This window comes from Scatophagus argus, chromosome 19 (genome assembly GCF_020382885.2).
Source record: "Scatophagus argus isolate fScaArg1 chromosome 19, fScaArg1.pri, whole genome shotgun sequence".
NCBI lineage: Eukaryota > Metazoa > Chordata > Actinopteri > Scatophagidae > Scatophagus > Scatophagus argus.
Window position 1 is genome coordinate 19,416,022 of NC_058511.1, and position 14,105 is coordinate 19,430,126.

Consider the following 14,105-nt stretch of genomic DNA (forward strand, 5'->3'; position numbering starts at 1 on the left):
ATCCACCTGCTGACCATTTGCACTGTTTACCTCATTTTACTTGCACTGCTTCCACTCTGTACTGCCTCACTCTTGTACTACCTCCAGAACCATATTTGTTTTACTTTATTTTATTTTGCTTTACTTTGTTCTACTTTATCTTATTTTATTCTATTCTTATATGTTATACGTTTTTTTTTATGTTTTATGTATACACCAATTACAAAGGCAAATTCCTAATAATGTGAAATCTCTTCACTTTCATGGCAATAAAGACAATTCTGATTCTGATTTGCACCAGTTTTTTTTTTTTGTTTTTTTTTTTTGACCACAGCAGGATCTTCACAAATGTACTCATCTAAGGTTGTGCTTTGACCAACATGTTACCGCCAGTCACAGTATAGTTGGCATCTCAGGGCTGTGTACGTGTTGTAAGGAACACGAGAGTTGATTGGGTGCATACTTTTAAAATAACAGGGCAACGTTGCAAATGACTCAAATACTAAAAGTCGAATCATTTGCAGGCTTGAAAATATTTAACTTAAGTGAAATATTTGTGTGTGTCTAATGACTGAGAAGCCCTGGGCAGCAGGGCAGCTGGACCTTCTGAAGGAATTAACACCCTCAGTCACACTGACCAATACTCGATCAGGAAGGATATTATTGTATTGTACTGTATTGTATTATTTCACTGTTTTGAGCACCACAAACAAAAGTTATTTCACCTTCACTGTTTTGAGGTTGAGGTAAAACCTCAGTGGGATATCTCAAAACTGTGTATTCTTATAATCTGAATGAACTGAGTGAACGGTGTTTAATATTAAAAGTAATTTTAGAAAAGAAAAAATGTATGTATGTAGTTAAATTAGTGAAAGATAAATAAATAGCAAGACTGATACAAGACTGATTTTCAGTGTTAAAAATGTTTATCATTACACTTTCAGTAAGACTCACAAAAATGATTACATCCTTTCAAAAGGAAGCGTCTGATTCGGTTTGCTTCGCCGGCTTTGTGGACTGGTTATCAGAACTGCTCCAGCAACAGTCCTGTTTTCGCTCAAATAAGCATTAATTAAGATGGCCATCAAAGCGAAAAAGCAGGGCGCGCTCGCTGTCTCTGGAGGTATTGAATGTGATCAGTATTGTGTTGCAGAGAAGGGTGTTTTGTCACCGCGCTGTGTGCTGTTAGCCATGTGGTGCTAACAAGCTGCAGGACTTGTGAGAGTAGAATGAAAGGCTGTGGTTTTTAGTGAGGGGATGAGACGGAGGTCATTGCCAAGAGTGGCCTCTGTAGTGCAGTTCAGAGCGTGAGGCACCCTGGCAGCCTCTGTGACAGGACTGGGGGTGCTGATTAAAGACAACAAGAAAGGCTGGATACAGCAGGGGATGAGAGAAGCAGTCAAACTGTCAGCGTGGTCATAAAATAGCTACTGCAGAGGCAAAGGACACCACTCACTCACTGACAGCTCTCCGTCTTTCTCCCCTGGAGGTGAACTGAAGGAGGCCGGTGGCCTCCACGCACTGCTTTGGTGTCCATGCTGACATGCTGAATATTCAAAGTTTGCATTTGTGTCAAGTTGCGGCCAACGAGCTCTTTACTTGCCACTTCACGCCCCTGAAACAAAGCGAGCGTCTTCTTTGTGATTCAGAGCATTATTTGTGCGTATCTGCAGTCACAGAGGTCAGGGGTCGCGCGATAACAAGCCTGCTGTTTGTTGGAGCGAAGTCTTTCATGTTCAAGGGTGGAACGCAGAAATTAAATGATAAGATCAAATTTGATGAAGTTATAATTGAGGTGATACATTTTATCTAAAATATTCACTTATTTTCATATCATCATTATGACAGTGATTATCTTTTATCACTGATGTGAAAAATGAACACACAGACTGTATATTTCTCATTTTATTCAATATATATCTAAAAATAAAAGTTTACATTACACGTTACACTTTCCTCTGACCTTGGTGACTTCTAAATGCAAGGTCCATTTTATTTATTTATTTATTTTTTTAACTGTATGGTTCAGTCAAATTTGGCAAATTGAATTTGCTCTGGAACACTCATTTGACAGGCTCCCAATCACTCAGTGCCACAGTATAATTTAAATGACTTTGTGACAAAATAATCTTATACTGGTATTAGTATGTGTGAGGAATTTTAAATCAAGGTTGAATATAGCTGCTCTGGTTTTGATGAATATAACTCAATGGGCAAGATTGTTAGTTGCTTTTTAATTGGTAAGTTGTTTTTTGTGAAATATTTCAATTCCACGATGTTTGCTTCAAAGCCTTATTAAGAAATAAATTAAAATGATAATTTAATGTACTGCTGAATTTGTTGATGAATTTGCTGTTAGCTATTTTTGTGTATCTAGCTAAACCTGCAGTGTGGAACTTTTGTCTTCCCTTTCTGGCAGTGAGAGTAATTACATTTTTGACATGTTAATAACACATTGGGCTCTACCGCCCATTTGCTGTAGCTTACATTTTCTCCCTCCTTCAGCTCTGGCAAATAAATCTTTGTTGGTTCACCTAAAACTAATCACTACCTCCACAAACTCTAGATTTAAAACCTATACTGCAAAAAGTAGAGAGATTAAAATGCTGTTTATCTGGCAGTTCCCACACTGCAGATTTAAGTTTATATTGTGCTCATGGGATGTATATTCCTAATGAAGTTTTGTTACCACAGACTAAGACTAATGAAGTTTTATTCCATCATGTACTGTATACACTGGTCTTAATGGAGGAGACAGAGACGACATATACAGTGCAAGGTAGATTGGGGCCTGACAGCAATTTTTTTTTACAAGGGGCCTCATCGCATTTCAACTTGTTAAACTTCTTCACAGTCACATGGACAGGTACACACCCACTTACTGTACGTGCTGCTATATTCATATATCTCTGAGATCAAAACTACAAAACAATGGCAAGATAAACATTTTTCTTTGTGAACAGGGTGGCACAGCATGACTCCACTTTGAGCTCCAAACATGTGATATCCCTCTGCAGTAATGAGAGGCTGTTGTATTGTTAGAGCACAGACTGATCTTGAAAGCATTCCACAACATTCATCATTCTTCTCACACCCTCCTCCATACAGCTCCTTCCAGCTAACGTGTACTGTAACATCACCACAGTATGCATTACAAAAGTGAGTATTTATAAAGAAAAGTACATTTCTAATTCTGTCCAAGTTGAGGCAGAAGTTTTCAAAGTGCCCCTGTTGCCAGATCCATTTTCTTCTAGACGCTTAATGTCATTCAAACTTAGGGGATTTATCGGCACTCCTTGCCTTTTGTTCTGAGACACGTCCCTTCAATACATGTAGAGGGACTCCAGAAAGAGAATAGCTCCTTTTGAGCCTCAGCCACTGTTAGATGAGATGATTGATGGATGCAGGTTGTGTGCTGGGAATACGAATGACAGGTTTTGATTCCACTCCCTTTGGGAAATAGGGGGACTTTGGCTTTCATGACTGAGGACATAGAGAGGGAGTGCCAAGAGAGGGACAAAGAGGGAGAGGGAAGGAGGACGGAGGATTCCACTCAGAGATGGACATCGAGGAAGAAACTAACCATATGTGAGACTGTGAAGTGTATGAACTTTAGATTTCTGATGTGTTTTTGCTGTCTTTCCAGAAATTTTCCTAAAATTTCAGCATACAGTGAAAATCAGAAAAAGTCAAAACCTTGGGTGAGTGGGTACTGTTATTTTTTATATTATTACATGGACTCATTTAAAAAGTTAAACACTAGCTTTTATTTTGTCGAGATGTGACACTTGAACAGCACTCAGTGATCTGACGGCTGCTTGCACTGAAATTGTAGTAGCTACTGTTATACTGTTGATATACTTCATTATTATAATAGATGCTTCAAGTCAAAATGCTGTGAAAATGGCCTATTTAGTATCATTCTGTATTTGAGTGACTTTGTATTGTTTTGTCAAGGTAAGCTGTAGAGAAACAACTTACCTTGACAAATACAGGTTAAATAAAATTAGTGTAATCTCTGGACTAAAGAACACAATGACTCATTGTGTAAAAAAAATCAATTAAAAGCCAGTATTCAAATAACAGCCAGGTATAAATAAATGAAACAAATAAATGTCAGGGGCTAACAACGGTAAAAAGAACAGTAGGACTGGAGTGATTGTGTGTTCTCACCATCTCATATTACCAATCTGCCGCTCTAAGTTTCTCTTGCCAGCAAAAATAATATTTTCATTCAAATTATTTCTGTTGCTTCCACTCTGTCAGTTCAAGTCAATTTATGAATATAAAGCATTCCAAAGAAAGTTAGAATACAATAAAATTGTTAAACAATAAACTAATAAGTGTAACAGAAAAAATTAAAGCTCAAAAACTTAAGCAACCACCAATAAAACATGTTGCAAAATTGTCCAATAAAATGTCTTTTGAGGAAAAGTAGGAGATTGTGTGGCTGTGCAGGAAGTCGGGTTTCAGTGGTGGTAGCTTAACACGTTGAAAATGTAGGGAATGTATGAAGGAAGGCCACTCTTTGAGAATTTGAGTAAAGTTCTTCTCAAAAGCAACAGCGTATTGTTTAAATGTCCTGTGAGTCTTTTGTCCTTGTCAGCTATGGATCCACTCACCGGCAGCATTCTGTGCTCTTGGCTCTTGAAGAAATCTTGAGGAGCGGACATTGTCACATCAGTTCAGCGCCTTGATAATTGACTCACACACACACACACACAAGGTGACAGCAGTGTGTGCAAAACTGTATGCTTCACCTGCTGTAAAGTCATCGGCGGTGTCACGCTACGAGTCAGAGCGCCATTTTATTTTCATCACAGCCTCCCCCAGCTTTTGTAATCATTCCTCCATTCACCTGCTGAGTCCAAGCTCTGGTCCTGGGAAGCAGGGGAGAGAAAATATGATAGGCTGCTTCCCACTCTGCCCAGTGGAGAGACTTGTGGGGCCAGTCAATACTGTGTAAAGGCTCCATTTAGCACTGACGTGCCTCTGAGACAGCGCCAGCAGTGAGTGGAGGTGGGAGGAGGGAAAGGGGGTTCCTGAGATGCTTGCCTCTGACAGAGATGGATGGTCTGAGGCTCCATAGCCAGCAAGGACAAAGGGACACCCAGCCTAGCTGGCCTCCTCCGTCCGCCCGCCCAGAACCAGCACTTTCACTCACGGGATCCTGAGCGGAAGTGAAAATGAAATTACTGCAGATGGAAGAGCTGGTGGGGAAGGCAGAGGAAAAGAGGAGGAGGAGGTGGAGGAGGGGCACGAAAGGAGACCGAGCATTTTGCTGATGAAGTCGTGTCTGGTTTTCTGACACCGTGCGTTTTGTCACCACATCACCACATCTGAGCAAATGAATAATTCATCAAAAGAGATCCAGCAAAGCAAGTCTAGAGCTGTCTTTTACACACACATTTCTCTGGTGGTTGACGGGTGAGGAACTGCTGAGCGACAATACCCCCTTTCTTTGATTTTTAACCCGACGGTACAGGACGAGGCTTTGCTATCAGGAAGGAGCTGCAGCTAAACTACACAACTCATTCTATTTACATGTGATACTGCTTATTCATGTTTTTGTTTTGTTTTTTAAATTTCTCTTCTTTTGACAAGAATACAATACTCTTAATTTCTTCGTGTTTTTGCTGTGTGCGTCAGTTAAACATCCCATTGGTCCAGCATCTAGTTCTACCATACATCTATGGTCCTCCTCAGACACACAGAGTCGCAGTCCTGAAGTTTTCTGTAACAGGTCCTGATTTGTATGAGTATGTAGGTTGACTATGGCCAATAATCACCATCACCTCCCACTAAAATATTGACACATTTCAAAGTCCCGTAAAAAATAACAACACATAAACAAGAATCTTTTGAAAGGACGCAAACAACAGTTTGGCACATTTTATCACAGCATCCTACCAGTGTTAGATGGAATAAATGTCATCAGACTTCTGCAAAGAAATCTCAAAGACAAACTGCCAAGGCACTCCCCCTCTCCTCTTCCAGTGTGAGCAATTGCAGTCTTTATTGTGTGCATGTAACAATAAGAGTTCTTTAAAAACATGACACGTATTATGTGTGTTGCTTGGTGTTGCGGTTAACAGTCTTTTGAAAGCTTTTTAGCCAGAACACATACAGTAAAGTGTGCTTTGGTTTGAAATATCCACTTTGATATTCCACTTTAATAAAGACATCCTAATATGTGATGAATTATGAATAGAGGTTTGCTTTTGTTTCATCATTATTTAAATTCTGACTCCTAATGAGGGAATTTTAATTGCTTTTTACTCGCCTGGTCTCAATCAGGAACACAGGCCATTTTCCCAAATTACTGTAGTCTTCATTCCACAATATTAAAAGCAATGTTTTATGCATAGACTGTAAAATATCGTAGTCAACAGAGCGTTGTGGATAATATAGGGCAGAAGTAAACTAGATTTTTAGAAGAAAGTGGTTTAACTTTTCAGGTTACCCTGACCGAGTATATAAAATATGGATGAAGCTTGCAGGTCTGAAAAGTGAAGCCAGTGCAAAAGTGCCTTAAACATGCATGCTTTCTTATGGTAAACAGGGGGCAAGTCCATTGGTTTCAAAAAGAGTCACTCTACTAGTCAAATATGTTCCCTTCTGGCTCAAAAAACAAAAAAACATGCATCAGAAATACTATGGCCACATTGTCCCAAAACATCCCTCCCATGTTCTGCAGCTACGTATCTTCCTTTCAACATCATCGTATATTTATAAAACCTGTTTCACGGTCAGTGTTGGACCTAGATTAAAAAAAAAAGGTAATGTCACCCTGAGACTCAGTCTTATTAAAAAATAATGGTAATTATCCAGAGACACAAGAAACATGCCAGTGACCCCTCTGGATCCTGACTCATCGTTTGAGCAATGCTGCTCTGTGGATATCTAAATTACCCACTTGCCTTTAGGAAATATTAATATGGGCTGCCACATGGGTGTTGCTGTTGTCTCCTGGTCTTCCATATGCAGCCTTAATTTAGTAGAAGAGTAAGAAGACAAAAGTGGTGAAGCAATTTTAACAACTGCTCTTGATTTAGCGCGCTCACCTTTGAGAAAGTATAATTTAAGCAAGCTTACGTATATATGCCGTCTCAATTAAGTTGAAATAGAGCTCATATTTTCCAGTGAGCACCACATAATAAATCTGACCATGTCAGGCACGTAATGGCCTTGAAAAAGAAAGTGAAGACTTGGACTGGAAAGCGGAGCAGACATGGACTTTTATGTCACCCTCCCATAATTTGGGAACGAGCACACCCATAAAATTGTGAATAATGTGAGATGTGATTTTCCTCACTATTAGACATTTCACATTGCACGGCCTGTTAAAGCCAATGGCTTGTGGAGGAGTAAATGTACTGTACTCCACCATGTGTCATCCATCTCCTCCAGGCTTTGCAAGTTTGTATGCCAGCTGTCCACAAATCTCTCCACATCACACTCCATCATTTGTCATTTCTCCCCAGTAAAAAGGAAGTTGAGTGGTACCACGCAGCCTGCAGTGTCAGCTGAAAGCATGCTATATGAAGTGTCGCTGCTCACAACAGGTCACCCACCGGAGGCATCTCATTTCCCAGCAGTGAGTCTCTGAGTTACACATGTGGTTCTGCGCCATGGTGGGCCACTTCATCGAGGCTCGACAGTGTAACCTGATGGTGGATGGTCAGGCATTTTGATAAAGGCTGCAGGGAGAGAGAGTCTTTCCTCTCCATGCTTCTGCTGTGGATATGGGGCTGCTGCATGCTTTCCACTCCTCAAGGCGAGTGCACGTCGGCTGGAGGTCACATGAGTGATCAAAGACACAGCGGGGCAGCCTGGAGTCACCGGTGTCTTCTGACTGCAGGCTGGGTGATGGAAAGCAGAGCCAACAGGTGGGCACCAGACAGAGCAGGGATAAAAGGAGCTTTGTCTGAAAAAACAAGATGGAGGCACGCAAAGGGGCTCGAGGGAAAACGGAAAGGAAAGGAATGAAAAAGGCAGCACAGAAACTTGAAAGTAAAAATGAAACACAAATAACCTTTTTTATTTGTTGCAGAGCAGATCAGTCCAGATGACAAGCATGTGTCTTGGTAAATGATACAGTAAACAGCTGTATGAGAGGCATATGGCTAGAATTACCCCACCCAAACAAAGTCAGTCCAAAGAGGACAACTGTCAGGTCTACACACAGGCAGAAACAAAAGCCAGGTACTTCATATTGAGAAAGACCATTGTAGGGTAAACTGGATAAGTAGGCTAACAAGTTGAAATCACCATGTCTGTGGGATATCAGGAAGAGGAGGTGGGAGGCCCATGTGAGTATGTCAGAATAACTTTGCAGTGATACCAAAGTGAATTTATTTGATCTAAGTGATCATATGGAAGTGATTAGCATTTGCCTTTCATATGGCTACAGCACTCTCACTTCCTGATGTGATGCATGCTCTGAAAAATTGAGACAAATGAAGTAATGCCTCACACAAATTATTCCAATTTTCTGCATTCTGTATGGAGATGCAGGCTAAGGTGGCACAGAGCTCACAGGGCAACTGGACTGACTTCCTGTTTTGACTTTGTGGTCAAAGCTGATAAAGCTACCTTTCACTTTATTTATTTATTTATTTATTGGCACATAGTGCATTAATTGACATTTCTGTAAATGTGGCAGTCGACTAATTTTCAACTGTTGTTCTTTTGGTTGGATCTTTTAAAACCAGTGAGGAGATGGTTTGATCCTGAGGTCAGGTCATGAATTTGGAGATCATTGCAACTTCTGGGACATTATATTGTATAATGATACAGTATAATGATATAATAATCTTACATTAAATCATAATAATAAATAAATACAGTGATGCTGCATTTCTCCCTCTCTTTTAAACAAAACAGTTTGAGTTTCACTCATATTTAAATTCATTCATTTGATGACATTTTTTGACATTTTTGTCCAAATCCAAATCCAAATAAAATGCAATCCAAGCCACAATAAAACGAGGAGAATAAGTAAGAGGTTTATGTATAAATAAGTAACACATCAGTGTAGAGAAAATGAGAAGTCAACATTTTCCTTTCGTTTTCAACAAAAGAGAAAAAGAAAGGAAAATTTAACTTCAACTGAAATTTAGCTTTAAGTGAACAAATAAAGGATAAGTACAAATAATTAGAAACTTGATCCTGAAGATATGGTTTAAATGATTTAAGTATGTTAGTGGGACTAGGCCACATGACCTCAGTGGTCCTGCTATCCTAAACATGACCCAGAATCTAACATCGACATCAAATCATTTATCGTTTCGATCGATTGAACTTGTTCGTTCATGTTAATGATGAATTCTCCTTACACACAAAAGTTAGTCACGGAGTGCCCCAAGGTTCTGAGCTTGGACCAGTATTATTCACCTTATATATGCACCCCATTGGTTATTATGAAACACTCTCTACATTTTCATTGTTATGCAGATGACACACAATTCTATTTATCAATGAAACCAGATGAAATCAATCAGCTAACCAAACTTCAAGCATACCAAAAAGACATAAAAACCTGGATGACTGACAATTTTCTACTTCTAGACTAAAGTTATTGTGCTTGGCCCTAAACATCTTAGAAACAAATTATCAAGTCATGGCAGGTGGCATAACCTTTGCATCCAGCCCCACCATAAGAAATCTGGGAGTTATTTTTGATTAGGGCATGTCCTCACACATAGCTCAGATTTCAAGGACTGCCTTCTTTCACCTTCACAACATTGCAGAAATTAGGCACGTTCTGTTTCAAAAAGATGCAGAAAAACTACTTCATGCATTTATTACTTCCTGGCTGGAGTACTGCAACCCCCTGTTATCAGGCTGCCCCTTTAAGTGCCTAAAGACTCTTCAACTAATTCAGAATGCTGCTGCACATATACTGACAAAAACTCATAAAGATCATTTTTCTCCTGTATTGTCTTCTTTACACTGACTGTCTGCAAAATTCAGAATACAGTTTAAAATTCTCCTGCTCATGTACAAAGCCCTAAATGGTCAAGTACCATCTTATCTCAAAGAGCTCATAGTACCTTAACATTCAACTTGAACTCTTCGCTCCCAGGATGCAGGGTTACTTGTGGTTCCTAGAGTCACCAAAAGTAAAACAGGAACCAGAGCCTTTAGTTATCAAGTTTCTTCTTCTTGAATTTCCCTCGGGATCAATAAAGTATCTATCTATCTAGCTCCCTTTGTATGGAATCATCATCTGGATTCCGGGTTTCCCACTATGCACTGAGCTTCTCTCCCTCTCCTCCTCTAATTCTCCTTCCATACACATTCATCTCCCACTAAAGCATGTCACTAACTTCCCCGGAGTCTTTGTGCTTTCTCGTCTCACAAGTTCCCATGGATCGTGTTTGGACCTCCTGCTGCGGTCCTGCTTGACACCCAAGACTATTATTACACCCTGTCATATTTCTACATTATTGTTACTACTATTACTACTACTACAATCATCATTATTATTGTTATTACTGTTTTTCTATCATTCCAATACTCTGTTATTATCGCTGTTGCTACGCATCTCTGTCTGTGCCCCACCCTCTCTCTCTTTCACAGCCCAACTGGTCAAGGTAGATGGCCACCCACCTGGACCTATGGTCTGCTCTGAGGCTTCTGCCTTCTGAAAGGATGTTTTCCCTCGCCAAGTACTTGCTCATGGAGGTTTTGTTGGGTCTCTCTGTACCAAAAAGTAAATTAAACAGACCTGCTCCAATTGGAAAGTATCAAAATAAACTGAATTGAATACAAGGTGCAGAACACACTTTCAGCTCTGAGGTGAAATTACAAGGCTGATGATGACAACATTATTCACACAGTTTATACAATGAGCACATTTCAGTCTTAAAATGCTTTTTTCAAGCAACATTTTAGATTACATAAAGATAATATTCAAGTTATTCAGTTAATTCTATAATTATGGTATGAATAATTGCATTATGGTTTCATTTGTTAGTTTTTATTGTCCTGGGTCATCTACAACCCTGTATATTATATTTGAGATTTGTCCAGATGAAGCAGCTTACCCTCTTAAACCACACAAGCATTCTGTTGATATACAGAGGCTGCTTGGAAGATGCCACAGTGCTGTAAGAAGCTTTAAACCAGCTTTAAAATGAAATATAAATATAGACAAAATTACTAACAAGACTTCTTTGATAGTTTTGTCATTTTAAATTCACACAATTTGCATAAAAGCGCACTACATGCGGGCAGCATGGTGGTGCAGTGGTCAGCGCTGTCGCATCATGGCATGAGGGTTCCAGGTTCGAGGCCCTTCTTTGTGGAGTTTGCATGTTTTCCATGTGCCTGTGTGGGTTTTCTCCGGGTACTCTGGCTTCCTCCCACAATCCCAAAGACATGCACATTAGGTTAACTGGCCACTCTACATTGCCCCTAGGTGTGAGTGTGAGAGTGTGTGGTTGTCTGTCTTTGTGTGTTGGCCCTGTGATTGGCTGGAGACCAGTTCAGGGTATACCCCGCCACTTGCCCGTAGTCAGCTGGGATGGGCCCCAGTCCCCCCAGAACCCTGACACTACATGCACACTATTTGTGTATATTGTGTTAACACTAATGGAATATTAATGGAAAGTAGCACTTTTAAGTTTCAGACATTTTACTTTGCCCCAATCACATCATACACTGTAGAGAAAAGCTTGCATATGATGTCGTTTGAGGTGAGAAAAGGTATTAAAGAGGAATCATGTCATAAAATGTATTTATGTATTTATTCATCATACAGATTATTTGAAATAATCTAAAGAATATCTCAAATAGATAATAACATGTAGGTTGTGCTATTTGAGTATGACATACGGCAGATATTATCCAGCCAAACACTGTATGTATGAATTGTCATGACAAATGGTTAGAAATGCTAAACACATGTTCAGATTTGGGTCAACAAAGATTTCCTCAGCCTGTTTATCCTTCTGTCTGTGTGAATTTACATGAGCCAAGAAGGAGGAAAACAACACAGGCTAAGATACAGTTTTCTGTATCCAGGGCATTAAACAGATCAACAGCATACAGTGTGATTAGGATCAATAAAATCACCAGGTTTGTCAGTAAACCTTCATGAAGTGAAATAAGCCTGCCTTATGGCATTTTCTCCCATATACTGCAAAAATTCGGGTCAGAGATCAAGGTTCTGAGTGCAGTATTATTCCTCTGCTTAGCGCTGGAAGTGAGGAGCTAGCTCTCGAGCTTCAGTTGTTCTAAGGCAAAAAGGTCATGTGATTAATAGCTTATATCAGAATAATCAATAGATAGTAGATGAAATGTATAAAACTTCTATAGGGTGTCAGATTGTACACCACCGGACTGCACCCAGACTCACTTCCAGCCCTCATATATCCATTTTTAGTCAGAGTGCAGTTAAAACTACTGGTGGGCGGGAGTGGGTGGAGAGCAGCTACGAGACTGCTCAGGGTAAAACACTGAAGCTTAGAGGGCCTGTGTGCTGGAATCATTGTGTTGGAGAGCAAATCACAGGCTTGCTGTTTTTGGGCCACATTGAAAAAATATTTTCATATTTTCACTGTTGGGATAAATGATTGCATTGCGTGACAGATTGGTTTGCGCAGTTTTGTTCCAAATCATTATCTCGCTGGAACTTGTGAAAATCTTTAAAATCTGCAAATTGGTTTGCTCGTGCGCCAGCTGAAGGAATACAACTCCAGCTGACTGATGCAATTGGTGGAGCTGAGAGAGACAATGGACAAATAAACTAATAAACATCTCTGCTGCCTGAAACCAGGCTTCAGTACAGCTCCACAAAGTGCAGAATGCTGAAATGGTTCTCAGTAAATGATTCACACTTATATTAAAGGTGCTCCTATAGCAGGGCCATTCTCCAAGCTTTTTTTGGGGGCCTTCAGTGACATGCCCCTGGTGTGACACCCACCCCCTTTTTTCCCCCACTTTCTGTAAATTGTGTTGATATGAGCCAGTGATCAGTAGTTTTTGGAAGCTTAACTAAGCACAATTATGTTTAATTAAGTGACAGTAATATTCACTGAAACACTAAAGACTGTACTAGGTTTTAAATCGGGGCCATCTACAGGACAGGGGCATTAACATAAAGACAGAGTACAGGTATTGCCTTATGGCCCAAGTCATCTTAATTAAATTATCACTAACATAGTGTCAACCTGGAGCCTTCAGACCCCTGAGACCTCTGGAAGACAGTTTTGTATGCTCATATTATGGGTCAGTGATATACTTGATAAAAAAACAATGAATGGAATAAAATATTTCTAGATGTTAATGGGAAAAAATACATATTTTACATGTCAAAGTCATTATGCTGAGATATAAGCAAGGCTTGTCATTGTAGTCGGTGTTACTGGAAATCAGATTGCTTGATACATAAATATGGCTGTGCAAAATGAAATCCACTGGGAGAGCAATTATATTGAGCCCTATCATTGCCAAACAGTTTTGGGTTACAAGGCTTTCAGACATAGAAGTAAGTATTCTGTGGTTCAGAACATGAGCCTTTGGTCTTGACCATTCTTTTTAACAAGTGTCTTTTGCAAGTCAAAACGTTGTCATCAAAGGTTGTAATTTAAATAATCCAAATGAGGGAACAGAGCAGCTGATCAAAGTGTTGATGCACTCAGTTAGAAAGCCTTCAATTATTAATGTGCTTACTGCAGTAACCTCTATGAATGCTCTGTCCTCCTTTTTGCCCCTCAGGCAACACACACACACACACACACACACACACACTGCCCTACCTGTCTTTTTTTCTTGTTTGTTTTGTTTTGTTTTGTTTTGTTTTTTGTCTGAAACCTAGGCTGTGCAATAAAAACAAAACAAAAAAAAACAAAAAAAAAACAACCAAAACATTTGAGATTAGTAAATCCTGTAATGGTGGAAATATGAAAGATACTGTGGTAAACAGCAATAATTGTAAAGATGCTATAATTAAAAACCTAAACATTGGTGTTGTATATGCAGACATACATTAAGGTTGTCACGAAGCTCTTAGCAGCCACAGTTTCTTTCTTTTTGTTTTTTTTTTGTTTGTTTTGTTTTGTTTTTGTTTTTGGGTTTGTTCATTTTGCTCACTCAATAGAACATGGCTCAAACACTTC